We start from the raw sequence: 24,798 nt of genomic DNA, 5'->3' as shown, positions 1-24,798 counted from the left end.
TTCTCTTTCTTTGTTGGGTCTTTGTGTGGTTTAGGTATAAGAGTAATTGTGGCTTCATAGAAGGAATTCGGTAGTGATCCATATGTTTCAATTTTGTGGAATAGTTTGGATAATATTGGTATGAGGTCTTCTATGAAGGTTTGATAGAATTCTGCACTAAACCTGTCTGGACCTGGGCTCTTTTTGGTTGGGAGACCTTTAATGACTGCTTCTATTTCCTTAGGAGTTATGGTGTTGTTTAACTATTTTATCTGTTCCTGATTTAACTTCTGGTACCTGGTATCTGTCTAGGAAATTGTCCTTTTCCTGAAGATTTTCAAGTTTTTTTTAAATATAGGCTTTTATAGCAAGATCTGATGATTTTTTTTAATTTCCTCTGAATCTGTAGTTATGTCTCCCTTTTCATTTCTGATTTTGTTAATTTGGACACACTCTCTGTGTCCTCTCGTTAGTCTGTCTAAGGGTTTATCTATCTTGTTGATTTTCTCAAAGAACCAACTTTTGGTTCTGTTGATTCTTTCTATGGTCCTTTTTGTTTCTACTTGGTTGATTTCAGCTCTGAGTTTGATTATTTCCTGCCTTCTACTCCTCCTGGGTGTATTTGCTTCTTTTTGTTCTAGAGCTTTTAGGTGTGCGGTCAAGCTGCTGACATATGCTCTTTCCTGTTTCTTTCTGCAGGCACTCATTGCTATGAGTTTTCCTCTTAGCACAGCTTTCATTGTGTCCCACAAGTTTGGATATGTTGTACCTTCATTTTCATTAAATTCTAAAAAGTCTTTAATTTCTTTCTTTATTTCTTCCTTGACCAGGTTATCATTGAGTAGAGCGTTGTTCAATTTCCACTTATATGTGGGCATTCTTCCCTTATTGTTATTGAAGACCAGTTTTAGGCCGTGGTGGTCCGATAGCACGCATGGGAATATTTCTATCTTTCTGTACTTGTTGAGGCCCGTTTTTTGACCAATTATATGGTCAATTTGGAGAAAGGACCATGAGGAGCTGAGAAGAAGGTATATCATTTTGCTTTAGGATAGAATGTTCTATAAATATCCGTTAAGTCCATTTGGCTCATGACTTCTCTTAGTCTGTCTACGTCTCTGTTTAATTTCTGTTTCCATGATCTGTCCATTGATGAGAGTGGGGTGTTGAAATCTATTACTATTATTGTGTGAGGTGCAATGTGTGTTTTGAGCTTTAGTAAGGTTTCTTTTACATATGTAGGTGCCCTTGTATTTGGGGCTTAGATATTTAGGATTGAGTGTTCATCTTGGTGGATTTTTCCTTTGATGAATATGAAGTGTCCTTTCTGATCTTTTTTGATGACTTTTAGTTGAAAATTGATTTTATCTGATATTAGAATGGCTACTCCAGCTTGCTTCTTCTGAATATTTGCTTGGAAGTTTGTTTTCCAGCCTTTCACTCTGAGGTAGTGTCTGTCTTTGTCTCTTAGGTGTGTTTCCTGTAGGCAGAAGAATGCAGGGTCCTCGTTTCGTATCCAGTTTGTTAATCTGTGTCTTTTTATTGGGGAGTTGAGGCCATTGATGTTGAGAAATATTAAGGAATACTGATTATTGCTTCCTGTTATATTCATATTTGGATGTGAGGTTATGTTTGTGTGCTTTTCTTCTCTTTGTTTTGTTGCCAGGACGATTAGTTTCTTGCTTCTTCCAGGGTATAGGTTGCCTCCTTATGTTGGGCTTTACCATTAATTATCCTTTGTAGTGCTGGATTTGTGGAAAGATATTGTGTAAATATGGTTTTGTCATGGAATATCTTGGTTTCTCCATCTATGTTAATTGAGAGTTTTGCAGGTACAATATCCTGGGCTGGCATTTGTGTTCTCTTAGGGTCTGTATGACATCAGTCCAGGATCTTCTGGCCTTCATAGTTTCTGGCGAAAAGTCTGGTGTGATTCTGATAGGTCTGCCTTTATATGTTACTTGACCTTTTTCCCTTACTGCTTCTAATATTTTTTCTTTATTTTGTGCGTTTGGTGTTTTGACTATTATGTGACGGGAGGTGTTTCTTTTCTGGTCCAATCTATTTGGAGTCCTGTAGGCTTCTTGTATGCCTATGGGTATCTCTTTTTTTAGGTTAGGGAAGTTTTCTTCTATGATTTTGTTGAAGATATTTACTGGTCCTTTGAGCTGGGTGTCTTCACTCTCTTCTATACCTATTATCCTTACGTTTGATCTTCTCATTGAGTCCTGGGTTTCCTGTATGTTTTGGACCAGTAGCTTTTTCTGCTTTACATTATCTTTGACAGTTGAGTCAATGATTTCTATGGAATCTTCTGCTCCTGAGATTCTCTCGTCCATCTCTTGTATTCTGCTCCTTGGTTTTCTATATCCAGGGTTGTTTCCTAGTGTTCTTTCTTGATTGCTTCTATTTCCATTTTTAATTCCTTCAACTGTTTGTGTTTTCCTGGAATTCTTTCAGGGATTTTTGTGTCTCCTCTCTATGGGCTTCTACTTGTTTATTAATGTTTTCCTGGAATTCTTTCAGGATTTTTGTGTCTCCTCTCTTTGGGCTTCTGCTTGTTTATTTATGTTTTCCTGGAATTCTGTCAGGCATTTTTGCGATTCCTCTCTGTAGGCTTCTACTTGTTCTGTAAGTGAGTTCTTCACGTCTTTCTTGAAGTCCTCCAGGATCATGATCAAATATGATATCGAAACTAGATCTTGCTTTTCTGGTGTGTTTGGATATTCCATGTTTGTTTTGATGGGAGAATTGGGCTCCGATGGTGCCATGTAGTCTTGGTTTCTGTTGCTTGGGTTCCCTGCGCTTGGCTCTTGCCATCAGATTATCTCTAGTGTTACTTTGTTCTGCTATTTCTGACAGTGGCTAGACTGCCCTATAAACCTCTGTGTCAGGAGTGCTGTAGACCTGTTTTCCTGTTTTCTTTCAGCCTGTTATGGGGACAGAGTGTTCTGCTTTCGGGCTTGTAGTTTTTCCTCTCTACATGTCTTCAGCTGTTCCTGTGGGCCTGTGTCTTGAGTTCACCAGGCAGGTCTCTTGCAGCAGAAAAGTTGGTCTTACCTGTGGTCCCGAGTCTCAAGTTTGCTCGCGGGGTGCTGCCCACGAACTCTCTGCGGCGGCAGCAACCAGGAAGATCTGCGTCGCCGTTTCCGGGATCTTCAGTGCACCAGGGTTCCAGATGGCATTTGGTCTTTTCCTCTGGCATCTGAGATGTGTGTGCAGAGTGCAGTCTCTTGTGGTTTCCCAGGCGTGTCTGCCTCTCTGAAGGTTTAGCTCTCCCTCCCACGGGATTTGGGTGCAGAGAACCGTTTATCCAGTCTGTTTCCTTCATGTTCCGGTGGTGTCTCAGACGCAGAGGTCCTGCTGCTCCTGAGCCCTCCCCCATGGGAACCCAGAGGCCTTATACAGTTTCCTTTTGGGCCAGGGATGTGGGCTGGGATGGGCAGTGTTGGTGGTCTCTTCCACTCTGCAGCCTCAGGAGTGCCCACCTGACCAGGCGGTGGGGTCTCTCTCCCACGGGGTCTGGGAGCAGAGAGCTGCTGTGGGCCGGGATCCACGGGTGTGGGACTCCCGGTAAACACAGGAGGTGCCCGGTCCTAGAGGAATTCTGCCTCTGTGTGTCCTGAGTTCACCAGGCAGGTCTCTTGCAGCAGAAAACTTTGTCTTAACTGTGGTCCCGAAGCTCAAGTTCGCTCACGGGGTCCTGCCCACAAGCTCTCTGTGGCGGCAGCAACCAGGAAGGGTTTTTTTGTTTTCTTATATTATGCTTTATTTTATCTTATTTTATTTAATGATTTTAGATGACTGTTTGTTTTCTACTGATAGAAAATAAGAAGTAGTAGGCATTGGGGGCATGCAGGGAGGTACAGTTGAAAGACAGAACAAGTGATAGAAAGGGAATCATAATTATTAGGTAACTATATTATATGAAATATTTATATATTTTATGATGCTAAATAGATGGAAAATATAAATAAAGTGAACTACAAGCTTTACTTTCATTTTTGAGACTTAAAATAATGGGCATACAATAGCTAAATAATTCTGTACTTTTAAAGTACACATTAGTCATTTAGATATCAGTAATTAAAGGAATTTAAGAAATTATCTTATTAATTATTGATGTGAGAGTGTCCAGACCGTGGTGGGCATAAACCATTATGAAAAGATGGTAAGCAGCACTCTTTCAGTGCATTTGTATCAGCTCAAGTCTCCAAGTTCTTGCCCTTTCACTTTCTTCCATGGTTTTCCTCAGTGTTTTTTATCAGCAACAGTAATACTAACTAAACAATAACCGAAACAACAGTAACAAATGATATTTTTCCCTCTATAACAGCGTTAAGTGCCAATAACTAGTCTGATTAAAACGTCTTACTCTTTGTTATTGTTGTTGTTATTGTTGTTGTTGTCTTTAATCATACTTGTTGTTGTTGTTCTTGTTGTTGTTGTTGTTTTGGGTCTGGTTGTGGTTGCTTTTCAAATCTTGCAAGCTGAAGTATAGCATGATGCTATGATTCTATGATCTCATATGTACAATTTCCCTGTTAAGTCTGGAAGACCCTGTTTTTATTTCCACCACCTCTAGCCCTTATATCTCTGCTTTTTTGCAATGTTTCCTGAGCTATTAGAAGCATTGTAACACAGACATCTTATTTAGATATGAGTATTTCATAATTTCTTATTATTTATATCTTAACCTAGTGTGGTTCTCTATGCCATGGGTAAAAAGAAGAATTTCTGATGAGGATTGTGCAATGCACTAATCTATGTGTATAAGTCATTAGAAGTTGGATTTATACAATGTTCATTTAGCAAAAGATTAATAGATCATCACCTAGAATTTATAAAATTTGTAGCCTGAGTATATTCTTCCTAGTGATGATACCGGGTATGGGTTTATTATATAGACAAAATCTTAGATCCAAATTAAAGTTATTGTTTATGACCATGACACCATTGTAATTATTACAGTGGGTATGTCTTGACAGGACAGTTTTAAGAGAGCTCTACGGCCTCAAATTGATGATTAGTTTTATCCTCTAGTACTTTTCACAGAACTCCACAAACCCTGAAACAAAGCAAGGACAGATAAAAGACCTAGGTTCACATTAAATTTATTTATTCAGGATTTTTAGTGTGAGAATTCCATAACTGAATATCACAATCAAATTCTTGGGAGTAATCAAGGACATTGACAATAACATTCATTGAAAAGTAATATTTTTAGAGAATAATTATTCTTATGAAAGATGAAAATAGAAAAATATTTGTATTATATTCTTATGTATTTTTATAAATTAAATAATTTTGAACAGATAATTTTCTAATATATTTCAATTTAGCTTGACTTTGTTTGAAGAAATAAATCATCAATTGACTGATGAAATATTTTTAGATGACACAAATAATTCTAATCATGTAATATTAAGGTAAATATAAATATGGATGTGCGTATATATTTATTGCAATTTTGATCATCACTGAGTGTTTTGAAGACTGCTTATTACTGAATTTGAAAATAAAATTTCCCTCAGAAGTGCAGACAATCCCAAGAGCTCAGAGGAGATAACTACTTTCCCTAACCGAAAACAAGAGATGTCCATAAACGAGAAGCCTTTAGAACTCTAAATAGATTGGACCAGAAAAGAAATTCCTTCTGTCACATAAGAGTGAAAACACCAAATGCACAAAACAAAGAAAGAGTATTAAAATCAGTTAGGCGAAAATGTCAAGTAACATATAAAAGCAGACCTATCAGAATTACACAAGAGAAAGCCTGAAGATACTGGGCAGATGTCATATAGAACATAAAAGAATGCAAATGCCATCCCAGGCTAATATCCAGCAGAACTCTCAATTAACATAGAAGGATAAACCAAGATATTTCATGACAAAACCAAATTTACACAATGTCTTTCCACAATCCAGTCCTACAAAGCATAATACATGGAAAACTCCCAACACAAGGAGGAAACTACACCCTAGAAAAAGCAAGAAAGTAATTTCCTTGCAACAAACACAAGAGAGTCACTCAGTCATAATTCTAACTCTAACAAAAAATAGTAGGAAGCAACAAGCACGGTTTCTTAATATCTCTTAAAATCAATGGACTCTAATCCCCAAGAAACAGACATAGAGTAACAGACTTAATACATAAAGATGACCCAGTATTTTGCATCATACAGGAAACACACCTCAGAGGCAGAGACAGATACCACCTCAGAGTAAAAGAATAGTAAACAATTTTTCAAGTAAAGGGTCCTGAGAAACAAGCCGGAGCAACCATCGTAATATGAAATAAAATTGATTTTCAATGAAAAGTCATCAAAAAGTTAAAAAGGGCACTTCATATGCATCAAAGAAAAAATCCACCAAGATGAACTCTCAATTCTGAATATCTATGCTCCAAATGCAAGGGCAAGTACATATATAAGAGAACCCTTACTAAATGTCAAAGCACACATTGCACCTCCCACAATAATAGTGGGAGATTTCAACACTACACTCTCATCAATGGACACATCATGGAAACAGAAACTAAAATGGAACATAGAGAAATTAGCACAAGTTTTGAACCAAATGGTTTTAACAGATATTCATAGAAAATTTCATCTCAAAACAAAAGAATATACCTTCTTCTCAGCAACCCATGGTACTTTCACCAAAATGACCATATGGCCAAATGAACAAATAAGTCTCAACAGACACAAGGAAATTGTAATAATCCCATGCATTCTATCAGATCACCATGGACTTAGGCTGGTTTTCAATAACAACCAAAATGACAGAAAGTCCACATATACATAGAAGGTGAACAACGCTCTAAGTAATAATAACCAGGTCAAGGAAGAGATAAAGAAAGAAATTAAAGATTTTTTTAGAATTTAATGAAAATGATGACACAACAAACCCAGACTTATGGGACACAATGAAAGCAGTCCTAAGAGGAAAACTCAAAACTCTGAGTGCCTCCAAAAAGAAACTGGAGAGCACATATATTAGCTGCTTGACAGTATACCTAAGAGCTCTAGAACAAAAGAAAGCAAATACAAAAAAAGAAAGCAAGTAGTCGATTGCAAGAAATAATCAAACTCAGGCCTGAAATCAAGCAAGTAAAAGCAAAAAGAACTGTACAAAGAGTAAAACAAAAAAAATTAAAAAAAATAAAAACAGAACAAAACAAAACAAAACAACAACAAAACAGGGTCTGGTTCTTTGAGAAAATAAACACGATAGATAAAGTCATAGCTAGACTATATTGAGGGCACGAATAGTGTACCAAAATAAAAAAAATCAGAAATAAAAAGGGAGAGATAACAAGAAAATCTGAGGAAATTCAAAAAATTATCAGTTCCTACTATGGAAAAAAAACTGAAAAATCTGGATGATATGGATGGAATTCTAGACAGACACCAGTTACCAAAGTTAGATCACCATCAGATAAACCATCTAAACAGTCCCATAACTCCTAAAGAAATAGAAGCAGTTATTAGAAGTCACCAAACCAAATAAATAAATGAATAAATGTGGAGAGCAGGTGTGGCAGCAATCCAAAGATGACGCCTGGGACTGCTGACAAGTCTTATGACTAGCACCTGACTTCCTCATACACCCAAAAGTAAGCCACACCCATCGTGAGAGCTGTGCAGGCTCATCATGACACAAGATCAGGCCATTTGGCGTGGACCTATGAACTGAGAATACATAGACTGGTCTAATGGGGCATGGTTACAGGTTTTTTATTAGGGAGTGTGCTTGGGGGTAAGAGATTGCTGCTTGCATGCAGAAAGAAAGGTTCCTGAATAAACTGTTTTGAGAAAAACGTCGTGGTGTCGCTCCTTTCTGTGGGACGGAGACAGAGACGACAAGCAGTGGCCCGTATGGGGACATTTGTTCAGAACTCATCGCAGTCAGGGTGGCTAGCTGGTAAGTTCCCAGGTAAGTGGGATGAGCTAAGTTCTCAAGTTAAGACTATAAGATTCTCGGTTTTGGGACAAGTTGCACCGAGTGCAATGGGGAACTTGACCTCCTCTCAGACAGTTCTCCAGGCCCTCAAAGATTTGTTGAAAGCGAAAGGAATCGGGCTAAAGAAAGACATAGTGAAGAATTTTTTAAAAGCAGTGGACCAAGTTGCTCCATGGTTTCCTCTAACAGGACACCTGACGATGCCTAGTTGGGAAAAATTAGGGAAAGACTTGAGGTTTGCCAAGGAGCAGGGGGTTTTACCAAAAAGAGTAATGCCAGTATGGAAATTAGTGAAAAATTGCATAGGAGACTAGGAAAGATGTGGTGCAGAACTAAAAAAGGGCAATGAGGCAATAAGTCAGGTTAGAGAGGAACACTCCCAAAATCAGAGACCAAGGGAACTTCTAGCGAGGGAGATATGTTGGAAGACGATCTGGAGAGCATTGCAGACAGCTTAGAGAAAGTAAAACTGAAGGTAGAGCCATCAGCTCCGGGGCCGCCTCATCAACTGCCCTACGATCTGGACAGGGTAGAGGGACATAGTCTACACCCGGAAACCTGGAGGGAACTTCAAGCCCAATGCTTCCCTATATTTCAGGATGACAGGGCAATCAGACACATGAGCCGGTAGATTGGAAGATTGTCCAAAGACTGGCTGAAGGAGTTCGCGCATACTGTGTTACTGCTGCTTATGTAGTGGCACAGTTAGAATTCTTACATTGCTTTTGTATGACTCCTAGTGGTTGGCAGAATCTGGCTCGTGCCTGTCTGACATCAGGCCAGTATTTGGACTGGAAGGCATACTTTATTGAGTTTGCCGCCCAGCAGACTGTGGTCAACGCTCATAACAGGCAGCAAGTTTGGGATCAGGACATGTTGCTAGGACAAGGGAGATTTGCAGCAGCTCAGATCAATTATCCTCTTCAAGTATATGAACAAATCAACAACATAGGGACCAGGGCATGGAAATCCCTTCCTAATAGAGGAGAGGTGAGCGGAAACTTGACTAAAATCATCCAGGAAAACACCGAGACCTTTGCAGATTATGTGGCTCATATGGTGGAGGCAGGAGACCAGGTCTTTGGGGATACTGATACCGCCATGCCACTGTTGAAACAGCTTATCTTTTAGCAGTGTACTAAAGAGTACAGATATGCTATTATTCCGTATAAGGGAAAAGGGTTAGAGGTGTGGATGAAGTTCTGCAGGTACTTGGGAGGGGGACTTTGTCTAATTCAGGGTTGGCTGCTGCCATCATGCAGATGTCCCAAGGACAGAATGGCCAAAAGAATAATAACTGCTTTAAATGTGGGCAGCCTGCCCATATGAGGCGCCAATGCTTGCAGCTAAATGGAACAGGGGATCAATGGCCTAAGATGACTGAACTATGCCCCAAATGCAGAAAAGGTAATCACTGGGCCAATGAGTGCCAGTTGGTTAAGGACATTCACGGGCAGCCACTTAATTCCGGTGCCCGGCCAAAAAACTTGAGGAGGGGCCCCCAACCCCAGGGCCCACAAATATATGGTGCGGTGTCAGAAGGATGGCCCAACCTGAATCCTCTGATGCACTGGGGCTGCCCCAGAGAGCAACAAAAGGAAGTGCAGGACTTGACCTCAGTTCCACCACCAGACTCATATTAACCCCCCAGATGGGAACTCAATTAGTGGATACAGATTTTAAGGGCCTTTTACCTGCTGATACAGTGGGATTGATTTTAGAAAGACGCTCTGCTACCATACAAGGATTAACAGTTCATCCCGGGGTGATTGATCTGGATTTTACCTGGCAGGTTAAAATAATGGTGTCTTCCCCTAGAGACATCATATCTCCTGGGGATAGGATAGCTCAATTGCTCCTTTTACCTAGCTATCACTCTAAATTTCCTGCTAAAGATTTGGAACGAGGAAGTAAGGGCTTTGGCTCAACCGGGGTCTCTAATATCTTTTGTTTCTTGGACCTTGACACCCAGCCACTGTTAAAACTGTCTATTGAAGGGAAATCCATATCCGGCCTCCAAGATACTGGTGCTGATTGTAGTATCATCAGCATCAAGGATTGGCCCACTGGGTAGCCAAGGCAACAATCAGAGCAAACACTGAGAGGACTAGGATATGCTCAAATGCCAGAAATGAGCTCTCGTATCCTACATTGGAAGGATGATGAGGGACATTCTGGTGAGTTTCAACCATAAATTGGCCATTCCAATGTCCTTATGGGGTCCTGACATGAAAGAAATGAGCTTTATTTTAACTAATGAAGGGCGCTGCAGCATGCAGGCCCGGGATATGATGATGGGAATGGGCTATGTCCCTGAAAGGGGGCTAGGCCACTCTTTACAGGGCAAAGCCTCCCCTGTGACGGTTCGCAAAAACACTGATCGTGGAGGCTGGGTTTTTCATAGGGGCCACTGAGGGAGCTTTACCCATTACATGGAAAACAGAGGATCTGGTGTACGTTCCTCAGTGGCCACTTCCCTCAGAAAAGTTGAATGCTGCCCAGGAATTGGTACAAGAACAGATAGAATTGGGCCATATACGCCCTTCTACTTCCCCCTGGAATACTCCTATATTTGTTATAAAGAAAAAATCAGGGAAATGGAGACTTTTAGATGACTTGAGAGAAATAAATAGACAAATGGTTTTAATGGGCTCGGTACAGATAGCGCTGCCATTGCTGTCTGCTTTGCCCAAAAATTGGCATGCAATAGTTTTAGATATTAAAGGTTGTTTTTTTTTTCAATTCCTTTGCATCAGAATGATATGATTAGGTTTCCCTTCACTCTTCCTTCTCAAAATCATGAAGAGCCTGATGAAAGGTTTGAGTGGACGGTTCTGCCACAGGGTATGGCAAATAGTCCTACTATGTGTCAACTAAATGTTGATACAGCCTTAAAAGAGGTTAGACAGAGGCTTCCTAAGGTGAAATGTTATCATTACATGAATGACATCTTATTGCAGCTCCCAGAGAGGAGTTGCTTGATATATATAGCTATGTGGTTGCACAGTTAAGGGAAAGGAACTTGGTTGTGGCCCCAGAAAAGGTTCAAAAGGACCTGGTAGTAAATTCTTTAAGGACAAAAATAAATACAAACTCGGTGTCCCCTCAAAAGATCCACATTCAAACTGATAAATTATGCACATTAAATGATTTTCAAAAATTATTGGGAGACATTCAGTGGTCCGCCCTTATTTGTCTTTAACCAATAAACAACTACAGCCACTATATGACCTCTTACCAGGCAATACCGTTTTGAATTCTCCCAGATGCCTTAATGATGCTGCCAGAGCGGCTTTGAATTTAGTGGAGCAGGGCATTCAAGTTGCTGCTTTGAAGCACTGAGATGAGTCACAGCATATTGCATTGTGTATCCTGCCAACAGAATTACAGCCAACAGGGGGTCTTATGGCAAGGGGCTCCCTTGCTCTGGATACATCCAAAGATATCCCCAGCCAAAACACTTGTTCATTATCCCACCTCAGTGGCTCAGTTAGCCTTGCTTGGCACTCAGCAATGTATACACTACTTTGGCATCCCACCAAAGGATTTGATAGTTCCCTATAATGTAAAGCAGATGGAAGTGTTGTCAGCCTCAATAGATGATTGGGATATTGTGAGGTGCAGTTTTCAAGGTAACATTTATAATCATTTTCCAAAGATCCAATCCTACAACTGCTTACAGCTCGTCCTGTGATTTTTCCTCATATTACTTCTAAACATCCCTTAATGGATGCTTTGGTCATCTTTACAGATGGTTCCAAGACGGGTTGTGGAGCATATGTAGTTGCAGGAGCAGCACCACTTACTACACAATTTCCCCCTCTATCACCCCAAATTATTGAGTTACAAATTGTGATTAAGGTGTTTGAATTATTCCCAGGCCCTTTTAATTTGATCTCTGATAGCCAATATGTTATTAATATGTTACAATGTTTAGAAGTGGTGGGCAAAGTTAATTTAAAATCTACCATTAGAAAATTGGTTCTAGCATTACAAGACTTAATTTTGCATACGTGTTCACCTGTTTTTGCACAACATATCTGTGCTCATACCGGGTTGCCTGGACCCCTAGCTGAGGGGAATGATATTGTAGATAAGGCCTCAAAGGCATGCATGGCCTTTTTCATTGCTTCACCTGTTGCATTGGCTCGAGTTGCATTGGTCATTTTCATGTTAATTCAAAGACCCTGTCATCCAACTTTAATATTCTCGAGCGGAGGCAAGAGATATTGTAAAAATGTGCCAAACATGTGCCCATTATTGCCTCAGACTAGAGGGGGAGGGGTCAATCCACGTGGATTGCGTCCTCTACACCTATGGCAAATGGATGTTACCCACTTTCCAGAATTTGGAAAGTTAAAATATCTTCATGTTTCCATTGATACAGCTTCTGGAGTTCTTTTTGCCTCTCTACATACAGAAGAGAAGGCACATCACATGATTGCACATGGCTTTGAAGCTTGGGGCACCTGGAGGCAGCCTAAAGAATTGAAAACTGATAATGGGCCAGCCTATGCTTCTGCTTCTTTTGTGTCCTTTTGTAAAATGATGGTTGTTCAATTGACACATGGATTGCCCTACAACCCTCAGGAACCATCGCACCCTAAAGGAATACTTAATTAAACAAAAGGGGTGAATTGCTTCTGCTGGCTCCACACCTAGGGAAAGATTAGCCATTGCCTTTTTACCTTGAATGTTTTGAATGAGGACAAACATGGGCAGGTTGCAGCCGAGCGTCATGTCAACCCTGATGCTTCTTCAAAAGGCATGGTCATGTGGAAGGACATCATAACTGGTACTTGGCAGGGCGCTGATCCAATGTTGGTTTGGGTGAAAGGGTCTGTTTGTGTGTTTCCCCAGGATCATCGGCAGCCACTGTGGGTCCTGGAGAGGCTGACCAGAGCAGTGCAAGATGAACGGAAGGAGGATACTATGGATGTTCCTAGTGTTGCCGATGCTTCCTGCAGTGATGGCTGAAGACCTACACTGGGAACTTTTATCTGTATTTCCCAAACCCCTGCCATTGACACATTCAGCACAAGTGTTTCCCCGCTTTTTCTCTTCTAATGCTTTGTTACAGTTACCCTTTTTGCCATGGGATGGAGAAATAGCACCTGCCAATAATTCATTGCAGCTTCAGCTGAAGGGATTGCAATGCTTTCAGATGATTCAAAATATTTCTCAGAATAGTGATTGCATTCAAATGTATAATCAATCAGCTGCATGGTTTGACATGCCTATCAATAGTTCTACCAAAGCTAATGCCACATGGATTCGAGGGGTGTAGCCTGCCAGTATTTCCAAAGGCAATGATACCATACCTTCCCAACCTAGATGGGCTCCCTTTTGCAAGGGTACCCATGAGTCACTTCTTCCATGGACTGGGTGTCAGGCTAGAAAGAGAGCATGGGCTGTAAAGAAGTATTTTACCTTTTTTCCTTATATTAGCACAGCCCATAATGGCTCATTTTCAGGATATAATTGTACATGTCAGAATCCTGCTCAGGCAGTAGCTAGTAATCCTTTCAATGTGTGGTTGTTGTGTGGAGTGAACGGTAGTTGCACAGATATCTCTCCTCTGAGCATGTTAGTGGGAGGGGATTGGGGGTAATGTAAGCTTTCATTGGAATGGATCTATAGGGTTTGAAACCTCTTTTTCTCAACTTGCTTATGGGCTTAATGTTTCCTTTAATGCTATACCTGTCTGTATGTGGCCTGCTTTTGTGTTTATTGTATATAATGGGAGTTATAATGATAATGTTGTTAATTGTAGTAGTGGTAGTTGTTTCTATAGTATGTGTTGGAATGCATCTGCATATTCTTTAGCTGTTGTGACTAGCATGCCTTGTTTTGTACCCTGGTCTGTTCAGGCTCCTTCTGCTATGACTTTGTTTAGGCAAAAAAGGGATTTTGGCATCACTGCAGCCATTGTTTCTGCTATAGCAATCTCTGCCTCTGCAGCCACAGCTGTGGCCGAATCCCTTACTTCAGTAGTACAGACTGCGGCAGCTGTAAATAATTTATCCACAGGTTTTGCAGAAGCTTCGGATGTTCAGGGTAAAATTAATAGTCAGTTGAAAGCGGGAATTTTGCTGCTGTATCCAAGGGTCAATTTGCTCCAGGAACAAGCGGATATTATGATGGAGTTAATGCAATTGGGTTGTGAGTGGAAATATTCAGGACTGTGTGTCACCTCCATATCATTTGTGAATGTCAATCATGCTGCTCAGTTATCCCGTAACATATCTCAGTATATTACAGGAAATTGGTCTCAACATTTTGATGGACTAGTTTGGGAGCTTAGACAATCCATCGTCCATATCAACTCCACCCGTGTGGACATGTTTTTAGCTGGAGGACTGGCCAATTGGATCACCAAAGCTGCCTCTCGGCTAAAAGAGTGGGCAGGACTCTCTGGACTCGCCCTGTGCCTGATTCTTATGAGCGCCCTGGCCTTTCGGTGTATTTGCCGTATACGGTTTCATCAACACATAACTCAAGCCTTAATGATTCAGGCTTTTGCAGCAGTGGAGACAGGACAGTCTCCTCAAGTGTGGCTTGGCATGCTAGAGAAGTAGTCAATGATGGGTAAGACTCCCTGGGTGTTTCACCAACCTAAGACAGGGATCAAACCTAAGCTGTTTGTCTCCCGATGATGGGTAAGGGGCATTGCTGCAGGGGGCAACCTAAGACAGGCATTCTCTCTGCCAAATATAAAGAAGGGGGAGATGTGGGGAGCGGGTGGGGCGGCAATACTAAGATGGCGCTCGTGACTGCTGCCAAGTCTTATGACTAGCACCTGACTTCCTAATACACCCCAAAGTAAGCCACGCCCATTGTGAGAGTTGCGCAGGCACACCATGACACAAGATCACGCCATTTGGCATGGACCTATGAACTGAGAATACATAGACAGGACTAATGGGGCGTGGTTATGAGTTTCTTATTAGAGAGTGTGCTTGGGGGTAAGAGATTGCTGCTTGCATGCAGAAAGAAAGGTCCCTGAATAAACTGCTTTGAGAAGAATGTCGTAGTGTCCCTCCTTTCTGCAGGATGGAGACAGAGACGACAAATAGATAAAGAGAGAAAGAAAGAAAGAAAGAAAGAAAGAAAGAAAGAAAGAAAGAAAGAGAGAAAGAAAGAGAGAAAGAAAGGATCAGATAGGTTTAGTGCAGAATTATATCAGACCTTCATAGAAGAGCTAATACCAATACTGTTTCATAAAATCAAACATAAAGAGCACTACCCAATTCCTTCTATAAAGTCACGATTATGCTTATACCTAAACCACAAAAAGAACCAGAACAATTTCCCTTATGAATATCACTACAAAAATACTCAATAAAATTCTCACAAACTGATTACAAGAACACATAAAAATGATCATCCATCATGACCAAGTAGGCTTCATCCCAGGGATACAGGGTTATATCAATATAAGTAAATCTTTCAATGTAATCCACTATGTAAACAAAACGACAGGAGAAAACAAAACACATAATGATCTCATTAGAAACTGAGACAGAGACCAGAGGAGACTGCACTCTGCTCACGTCCAGACGCCAGAGGAGGGCAGCGGATGCCATCTGGAGCCCTGGTGCACGGGGGCTCCGGGAAAGAGCGGCGCAGATCTCCTCGGTTGCTGACGCTGGGGAGAGGACTTGGGCAGTGCCCCGCGAGCACACTTGAGCCTCGGAACCTCAGGGGAGGGCCCAGGAGCTGCAGGGCCCCTGCGCCTGGGACACCGCCGAAGCCTGGAGGAGGCAGACCGGATGGGCAGTTCTCTGCACCCGTATCCCGTGGGAGGGAGAGCTGGACCTGCGGAGGGGTGGACGCGCCTGGGGGGCCGGAGGGGACTGCACTCTGCCCGCGTCCAGACGCCAGAGGAGAACTCCGGATGCCATCTGGAACCCTGGTGTGCGGAGGCTCCCAGAGGGAGTGGCGCGGATCTACTCGGTTGCTGCCACCTCGGAGAGGACTTGGGCAGTACCCCACGAGCACACTTGAGCCTCGGAACCTCAGGTGGGACCAACTTTTCCCCTGCAAGTGACCTGCCTGGTGAACTCAAGACATAGGCCCACAGGAACAGCTAAAGACCTGTAGAGAGGAAAAACTACAAGCCCGAAAGCAGAACACTCTGTCCCCATAACTGGCTGAAAGAAAACAGGAAAACAGGTCTACAACACTCCTGACACACAGGATTATAGGACAGTCTAGCTACTGTCAGAAATAGCAAAACAAAGTAACACTAGAGATAATCTGATGGCAGGAGGCAAGCACAGGAACCCAAGCAACAGAAACCAAGACTACATGGCATCATCGGAGCCCAATTATCCCACCAAAATAAACATGGAATAACCAAACACACCAGAAAAGCAAGATCTAGTTTCAAAATCATATTTGATCATGATGCTGTAGGACTTCAAGAAAGACGTGAAGAACTCCCTTAGAGAACAAGTAGAAGCCTACAGAGAAGAATCGCAAAAATGCCTGAAAGAATTCCAGGAAAACACAATCAAACAGTTGAAGGAATTAAAAATGGAAATAGAAGCAATCAAGAAAGAACACATGGAAACAACCCTGGATATAGAAAATCAAAAGAAGAGACAAGGAGCTGTAGATAGAAGCCTCACCAACAGAATACAAGAGATGGAAGAGAAAATCTCGGGAGCAGAAGATTCCCTAGAAATCATTGACTCAACTGTCAATGATAATGTAAAGCAGAAAAAGCTACTGGTCCAAAACATACAGGAAATCCAGGATTCAATGAGAAGATCAAACCTAAGGATAATAGTTATAGAAGAGAGTGAAGACTCCCAGCTCAAAGGACCAGTAAATATCTTCAACAAAATCATAGAAGAAAACTTCCATAAACTAAAAAAAGAGATACCCATAGGCATACAAGAAGCCTACAGAACTCCAAATAGATTTGACCAGAAAAGAAACACCTCCTGTCACATAATAGTCAAGACACCAAACGCACAAAATAAAGAAAGAATATTAAAAGCAATAAGGGAAAAAGGTCAAGTAACATATAAAGGCAGACCTATCAGAATCACACCAGACTTTTTGCCAGAAACTATGAAGGCCAGAAGATCCTGGACAGATGTCATACAGACCCTAAGAGAACACAAGTGCAAGCCAAGGTTACTGTATCCTGCAAAAATCTCAATTAACATAGATGGAGAAACCAAGATATTCCATGACAAAACCAAGTTTACACAATATCTTTCTACAAATCCAGCACTACAAAGGATAATAAAGGGTAAAGCCCAACATAAGGAGGCAAGATATACCCTAGAAGAAGCAAGAAACTAATCGTCTTGGCAACAAAACAAAGAGAAGAAAAGCACACAAACATAAAATCACATACAAATATGAATATAGCAGGAAGCAATAATCAATATTCCTTAATATCTCTCAACATCAATGGCCTCAACTCCCCAATAAAAAGACATAGATTAACAAACTGGATACGAAACGAGGACCCTGCATTCTGCTGCCTACAGGAAACACACCTCAGAGTCAAAGACAGACACTACCTCAGACTGAAAGGCTGGAAAAAAACTTTCCAAGCAAATGGTCAGAAGAAGCAAGCTGGAGTAGCCATTCTAATATCAAATAAAATCAATTTTCAAATAAAAGTCATCAAAAAAGATAAGGAAGGACACTTCATATTCATCAAAGGAAAAATCAACCTAGATGAACTCTCAATCCTAAACATCTATGCCCCAAATACAGGGGCAACTACATACGTAAAAGAAACCTTACTAAAGCTCAAAACACACATTGTACCTCACACAATAATAGTGGTAGATTTCAACACCCCACTCTCATCAATGGACAGATCATGGAAACAGAAATTACACAGAGACGTAGACAGACTAAGAGAAGTCATGAGCCAAATGGACTTAACAGATATTTATAGAACATTCTATCCTAAAGCAAAAGGATATACCTTCTTCTCAGCTCCTCATGGTACTTTCTCCAAAATTGACCATATATTTGGTCAAAAAACGGGCCTCAACAGGTACAGAAAGATAGAAATAATCCCATGCGTGCTATCAGACCACCACGGCCTAAAACTGGTCTTCAATAACAATAAATGAAGAATGCCCACATGTACGAGGAAATTGAACAATGCTCTACTCAATTATAACCTAGTCAAGGAAGAAATAAAGAAAGAAATTAAAAACTTTTTAGAATTTAATGAAAATGAAGGTACAACATACCCAAACTTATGGGACACAATGAAAGCTGTGCTAAGAGGAAAACTCATAGCGCTTAGTGCCTGCAGAAAGAAACAGGAAAGAGCATATGTCAGCAGCTTGACAGCACACCTAAAAGCTCTAGAGCAAAAAGAAGCAAATACACCCAGGAGGAGTAGAAGGCAGGAAATAATCAAATTCAGAGCTGAAATCAACCAAGTAGAAACAAAAAGGACCATAGAAAGAATCAACAGAACCAAAAGTTGGTTCTTTGAGAAAATCAACAAGATAGATAAACCTTTAGCCAGACTAACGAGAGGACACAGAGTGTGTGTCCAAATTAACAAAATCAGAAATAAAAAGGGAGACATATCTACAGATTCAGAGGAAATTCAAAAAATCATCATATCTTACTATAAAAGCCTATATTCAACAAAACTTGAAAATCTACAGGAAATGGACGATTTCCTAGACAAATATCAGGTACCGAAGTTAAATCAGGAACACATAAACCAGTTAAACAACACCATAACTCCTAAGAAAATAGAAGCAGTCATTAAAGGTCTCCCAACAAAAAAGAGCCCAGGTCCAGACAGGTTTAGTGCAGAATTCTATCAAACCTTCATAGAAGACCTCATACCAATATTATCCAAACTATTCCACAAAATTGAAACAGATGGATCACTCCCGAATTCCTTCTATGAAGCCACAATTACTCTTATACCTAAACCACACAAAGACCCAACAAAGAAAGAGAACTTCAGACAAATTTCCCTTATGAATATCGACGCAAAAATACTCAATAAAATTCTGGCAAACCGAATCCAAGAGCACATCAAAACAATCATCAACCATGATCAAGTAGGCTTCATCCCAGGCATGCAGGGATGTTTTAATATACGGAAAACCATCAACGTGATCCATTATATAAACAAACTGAAAGAACAAAACCACATGATCATTTCATTAGATGCTGAGAAAGCATTTGACAAAATTCAACACCCCTTCATGATAAAAGTCCTGGAAAGAATAGGAGTTCAAGGCCCATACCTAAACATAGTAAAAGCCATATACAGCAAACCAGTTGCTAACATTAAACAAATAGTGAGAAACTTGAAGCAATCCCACTAAAATCAGGGACTAGACAAGGCTGCCCACTCTCTCCCTACTTATTCTATATACTTCTTGAATTTCTAGCCAGAGCAATCAGACAACAAAAGGAGGTCAAGGGGATACAAATCGGAAAAGAAGAAGTCAAAATATCACTATTTGCAGATGATATGATAGTTTATTTAAGTGATCCCAAAAGTTCCACCGGAGAACTACGAAAGCTGATAAACAACTTCGGCAAAGTGGTTGGGTATAAAATTAACTCAAATAAATCATTAGCCTTCTTCTACACAAAAGAGAAACAAGCCGAGAAAGAAATTAGGGAAACGACACCTTTCAAAATAGACCCAAATAATATAAAGTACCTCGGTGTGACTTTAACCAAGCAAGTAAAAGATCTGTACAATAAGAACTTCAAGACACTGAAGAAAGAAACTGAAGAAGACCTCAGAAGATGGAAAGATCTCCCATGCTCATGGATTGGCAGGATCAATATAGTAAAAATGGCCATTTTACCAAAAGCGATCTACAGATTCAAAGCAATCCCCATCAAAATACCAATCCAATTCTTCAAAAAGTTAGACAGAACAATTTGAAAATTCATCTGGAATAAGAAAAAACCCAGGATAGCTAAAACTATCCTCAACAATAAAAGGACTTCAGGGGGAATCACTATCCCTGAACTCAAGCAGTATTACAGAGCAATAGTGATAAAAACTGCATGGTATTGGTACAGAGACAGACAGATAGACTAATGGAATAGAATTGAAGACCCAGAAATGAACCCACATACCTATGGTCACTTGATTTTTGACAAAGGAGCCAAAACCATCCAATGGAAAAAAGATAGCATTTTCAGCAAATGGTGCTGGTTCAACTTGAGGTCAACATGTAGAAGAATGCAGATTGATCCATGCTTATCACCCTGTACAAATCTTAAGTCCAAGTGGATCAAGGACCTCCACAACAAACCTGATACACTCAAACTAATAGAAGAAAAACTAGGGAAGCATCTGGAACACATGGGCACTGGAAAAAATTTCCTGAACAAAACACCAATGGCTTATGCTCTAATATCAAGAATCGACAAATGGGATCTCATAAAACTGCAAAGCTTCTGCAAGGCAAAGGACACCGTGGTTAGGACAAATCGGCAACCAACAGATTGGGAAAAGATCTTTACCAATCCTACAACAGATAGAGGCCTTATATCCAAAGTATACAAAGAATTCAAGAAGTTAGACCGCAGGGAGACAAATAACCCTATTAAAAAATGGGGTTCAGAGCTAAACAAAGAATTCACAGCTGAGGAATGCCGAATGGCTGAGAAACACCTAAAGAAATGTTCAACATCTTTAGTCATAAAGGAAATGCAAATCAAAACAACCCTGAGATTTCACCTCACACCAGTGAGAATGGCTAAGATCAAAAACTCAGGTGACAGCAGATGCTGGCGAGGATGTGGAGAAAGAGGAACACTCCTCCATTGTTGGTGGGATTGCAGACTGGTAAACCATTCTGGAATTCAGTCTGGAGGTTCCTCAGAAATTGGACATTGAACTGCCTGAGGATCCAGCTATACCTCTCTTGGGCATATACCCAAAAGATGCCCCAACATATAAAAAAGACACGTGCTCCACTATGTTCATCGCAGCCTTATTTATAATAGCCAGAAGCTGGAAAGAACCCAGATGCCCTTCAACAGAGAAATGGATACAGAAAATGTGGTACATCTACACAATGGAATATTACTCAGCTATCAAGAACAACGGCTTTATGAAATTCGTAGGCAAATGGTTGGAACTGGAAAATATCATCCTGAGTGAGCTAACCCAAACACAGAAAGCCATACATGGTATGCACTCACTGATAAGTGGCTATTAGCCCAAATGCTTGAATTACCCTAGATGCCTAGAACAAATGAAACTCAAGACGGATGATTAAAATGTGAATGCTTCACTCCTTCTCTAAAAGGGGAACAAGAATACCCTTTGCAGGGAAGAGAGAGGCAAAGATTAAAACAGAGCCTGAAGGAACTCCCATTCAGAGCCTGCTCCACATGTGGCCCATACATATACAGCCACCCAATTAGACAACATTGATGAAGCAAAGAAGTGCAGACCGACAGGAGTTTGATGTAGATCTCTCCTGAGAGACACAGCCAGAATACAGCAAATACAGAGGCGAATGCCAGCAGCAAACCACTAAACTGAGAATAGGACCCCCGTTGAAGGAATCAGAGAAAGAACTGGAAGAGCTTGAAGGGGCTCGAGACCCCATATGTACAACAATGCCAAGCAACCAGTGCTTCCAGGGACTAAGCCACTACCTAAAGACTATGCATGGACTGACCCTGGACTCTGACCTCATAGGTAGAAATGAATATCCTAGTAAGAGCACCAGTGGAAGGGGAAGCCCTGGGTCCTGCTAAGACTGAACCCCCAGTGAACTAGACTGTTGGGGGGAGGGCGGCAATGGGGGGATGGTTGGGAGGGGAACACCCATAAGGAAGGGGAGGGGGAGGGGGATGTTTGTCCGGAAACCAAAGAATTATTATTACGTATTAAATTAATTAAAAAAAAAAGAAACTGAGACAGAATTTGTCAAATTCTACACCTCTTCACTTTAACAGTTTTGGAAAAAATCAGGAATTCATGATCCTTAGCTTAACATACTAAAAGCATTACACAGAAAAACAGTAGCCAATATCAAACTAAATGGAGAGAAGCTTGAAGCAATCCCACTAAAATCAGGGTCTAGACCTGGCTGCCATCTCTATCCCTACTTATTCAATATAGTTCGTGAAGTCATAGCTAGAGAAATCAAACAACAAAAGGAGGTCAAAAGGATAAAAATTAGAAAGGAAGTAGTAAAAATATCAGTATGTGTGGAGAATATTATAGTATCCTTAATTGACACCAAACGTTTCTGCCAGAGAACTACTAAGCCTAATAAAAAACTTCAGCAAAGTGGCTGGGTATAAAATTAACTCAAACAAATCAGTAGCCTTCCTCTACTCAAAGGATACACAGGTTGAGAATGAAATGAGGTAAATGACACCTTTCACAGTAGACACAAATAACATAAAATAACTCAAGGTGACTCTAACCAAGCTAGTGAAAAAAGGAGTTTACTATACTGAAAGAACTTCCAGTTTCTGAAGAAAGAATTAAATAACATCTCAGAGATGTAAAATGTCCCATGCTCATGGATTGGCAAGATTAACATAGTAAAAACGGCCATTTTGCCAAAAGCAATCTGCAGCCTTAACGCAATCCCCATCAAAATTCCAACTCATTTCTTCATAGAGTCAGAAAGAGCAATTTGCAAATTCATTTGGAATATCAAAAAAACCAGGACACTGAAAACTATTCTCAACTATAAAAGAAATTCTGGGGAATCACCATCCATGGCCTCAAGCTGTATTATAGAGCAATAGTGATAAAAAACATGATATTGGTACAGAGAAAAGCAAATAGATAAGTAGAATAGAATTAAAGAGCCAGCAATGATCCCACACACCTAAGGTAAATTGATGTTTGACAAAGGAGTGAAAACCATGTAGTGGAAAAAATGATAGCATTTTCAACAAATGGTGCTGGTTCAACTGGAGGTCAGCATGTAGAAGAATTCAAATTGATCCATTCTTATTGTCCTGTACAAAGCTTAAGTCCAAGTGGATCAAGGGCCTCCCCATTAAATCAGTTACACTCAAACTATGTGGGGAAGAGCTTAGAATACAAGTGCACTGGGGAAATTTTCCTGAACAAAATACCAATCAATGGCTTATGGTCTAAGATCAAAAATTGACAAATGGGACCTAATAAAAGTGCAAAGCTGATACAGCCTCTGGGTTCCCATAGAGGGTGGCCCAGGAGCAGCAGGTCTACTGCATCTGAGACACTGCCAGAACCTGAAGAGACCGACCGGATAAACAGTTCTCTGCACCCAAATCCTGTGGGAGGGAGAGCTAAAACTTCAGAAAGGAAGACACGCTTGGGAAACCAGAAGAGACTGCACTCTGCACACATTACTGATTCCAGAGGAAAACACCAAACGCCATCTGGAACCCTGGTGCACAGAAGCTCCCAGAAGGGAATCGCAGATCTTCCCAATTACTGCAGCTGCGGAGAGCTCATAAGAAACACCCCATGAGCAAACTTGAGCCTCGGGACCACAGGTAAGACCAACTTTTCTGCAGCAAGCGACCTGCCTGGTGAACTCAAGACATAGGCCCACAGGAACAGCTGAAGACCTGTAGATAGGAAAAACTACACGCCCGAAAGCAGAACACTCTGTCCCCATAACTGGCTGAAAGGAAACAGGAAAAATGGTCTACAGCACTCCTGAAACACAGGCTTATAGAACAGTCTGGCCACAGTCAGAAATAGCAGATCAAAGTAACACTAGAGATAATCGGAATGCGAGAGGCAAGGTCAGGAACCCAAGCAACAGAAATCAAGACCACATGGCATCATCAGAGCCCAATTCTCCCACCAATGCAAACACAGAATATCTAAACACACCAGAAAACAAGATCTAGCTTCAAAATCATATTAGATCATGATGCTGGAGGACTTCAAGAAAGACGTGAAGAACTCCCTTAGAGAACAAGTAGAAGCCTACAGAAAGGAATTGCAAAAATCCCTAAAATAATTCCAGGAAAACATAAACAAGTAAAACCCAAAGACAGGAGTGACAAAAATTCCTGAAAGAATTCCAGGAAAACACAATCAAACAGTTGAAGAAATTAAAAATGGAAATAGAAGCAATCAAGGAAGAACACATGGAAACAACCCTGGATATAGAAAACCAAAAGAAGGGACAAGGAGCTGTAGATATGAGCTTCACCAACAGAATACAAGAGATGGAAGAGAGAATCTCTGGAGCAGAAGATTTCATAGAAATCATCGACTCAACTGTCAAATATAATGTAAAGCGGAAAAAAACTACTGGTCCAAAACATACAGGACATCCAGGACTGAATGAGAAGATCAAACCTAAGGATAATAGGTATAGAAGAGAGTGAAGACTACCAGCTCAAAGGACCAGTAAATATCTTCAACAAAATCATAGAAGAAAACTTCCCCAACCTAAAGAATGAGATACCCATAAGCATACAAGAAGCCTACAGAACTCCAAGTAGATTTGACCAGAGAAGAAACTCCTCCTGTCACATAATAGTCAAAACACCAAACGCACAGAATAAAGAAAGAATATTAAAAACAGTAAGTGAAAAAGATCAAGTAACATATAAAGGCAGACCTATCAGAATCACATCAGACTTTTGCCAGAATCTATGAAAGCCAGAAGATCCTGGACAGATGTCATACAGACACGAAGAGAACACAAATGCCAGCCCAGGTTACTGTATCCTGCAAAACTCTCGTTAACATAGATGGAGAAACCAAGATATTGGATGACAAAACCAAATTTACACAATATCTTTCCACAAATCCAGCACTACAAAGGATAATAAATGGTAAAGCCCAACATAAGGAGGCAAGCTATACCATAGAAGAAGCAAGAAACTAAT

The sequence above is a fragment of the Rattus norvegicus genome, chromosome 2 (genome assembly GCF_021556685.1).
Source record: "Rattus norvegicus strain SHRSP/BbbUtx chromosome 2, alternate assembly SHRSP_T2T, whole genome shotgun sequence".
Lineage (NCBI taxonomy): Eukaryota > Metazoa > Chordata > Mammalia > Rodentia > Muridae > Rattus > Rattus norvegicus.
Note: the sequence above shows the minus strand (reverse complement) of the source record.